We start from the raw sequence: 1,124 nt of genomic DNA, 5'->3' as shown, positions 1-1,124 counted from the left end.
GTGGGGCTCAGGGCAAGATGCCCAGATCCGCGACTGGGACGGGCTGGTGGGCCGCCCTCTCTTTGTCTTTGATTTCCAGCTCTGCAGCTCCCTACCGAAGGGTGGCATTTATCTCCACGCGAAGCCCGAGCACGGCACCACACGAGACCCGCGTAAGCCCTTGGAGGAAGGGGCACGGAAGGCTTGGTGCCCCTCGGGGGGTGCAAACCACGGCGGGCTGCATGGTTTGTGAGGCAGAAGACTCGGACGTGGGGCTGTTGGGACCTCCCTCTGGATGCACCAGGGGCGTGCAAGCGGTTTCTCCTTGTCCTCTTCTTGCAGGACCTGTCAGGCTTTGGGTTCTCCTTGTTCTTTCCCATCAGCTACCAAACAGTTTGTTAACTTAGAGTCATGCTGAGAAATGCCTGGGCAGGGGCTTGCAGTCAGAGCCCTCCTGCCCCAAGGAGCTTGTTAGCAAAGCTCAAGCAAGGCTGGAAGGGAAATTTTACAACACAGGGCACAGCGATTGCCTGCAGAGTGTAGCTTGCAGGGGCCCCAGGAGCGGTGGGGAAGACTGGGAATCATAGAATCACAAAAACATTTAGGTTGGAAAAGCCCTTTAATCTCCCCCAGCCCAAGCGTTCCCCTACCCCTGCCATCCCACCCCCAAACCCTGGCCCTCAGCACCGCCCCTGCCCGGCTGTTAAATCCCCCCAGGGCTGGGGACTCGACCCCTTCCCTGGGCAGCCCCTTCCAGTGCCTGACAGCCCCAAGGGGAAGGAATTGTTCCCAACGTCCAACCTAATAGTGGGGTCTGTGCAGATGGGCAGCTGGCAGTGATCCTACAGCTGGAGGGGCAATGGTCCTGCCAGGTGGTGGGAGAGGGAACGGAGTCTCCTGGGGATGCACATCTGCTCCTGTGCGCTGCTGTGGCCAAGACCAACAGGGTGCTGGGGGGCATCAACACGGGCATCACCAGCAGGGATACAGGAGCCCTCATCCCACTCTGCTCAGCACTGGCCAGGCCACACCTGGAATCCTGTGTCCAGTTCTGGTCCCCGCTGCACAAAAAAGCTGTGGGCAGGCTGGAGGGGGTCCAGAGCAGGGCCACCAAGGGGATCCAAGGGCTGGGAAGCCGCTCTTCG

The 1,124-nt window shown here is 60.5% G+C and overlaps 1 protein-coding gene across 1 annotated transcript in view; it reads right to left on the bottom strand.

The window, feature by feature from the left end:
* Positions 1 to 1,124, bottom strand: part of LOC104122188 (hemoglobin subunit epsilon) — a 16,004-nt gene that overhangs the window by 8,165 nt on the left and 6,715 nt on the right. The window lies entirely within an intron of this gene.

Source organism: Egretta garzetta, unplaced genomic scaffold, assembly GCF_000687185.1.
Source record: "Egretta garzetta isolate BGI_Z169 unplaced genomic scaffold, ASM68718v1 scaffold652, whole genome shotgun sequence".
NCBI classification, from domain to species: Eukaryota; Metazoa; Chordata; class Aves; order Pelecaniformes; family Ardeidae; genus Egretta; species Egretta garzetta.
Note: the sequence above shows the minus strand (reverse complement) of the source record. Positions and strands in the feature narration are given on the sequence as shown.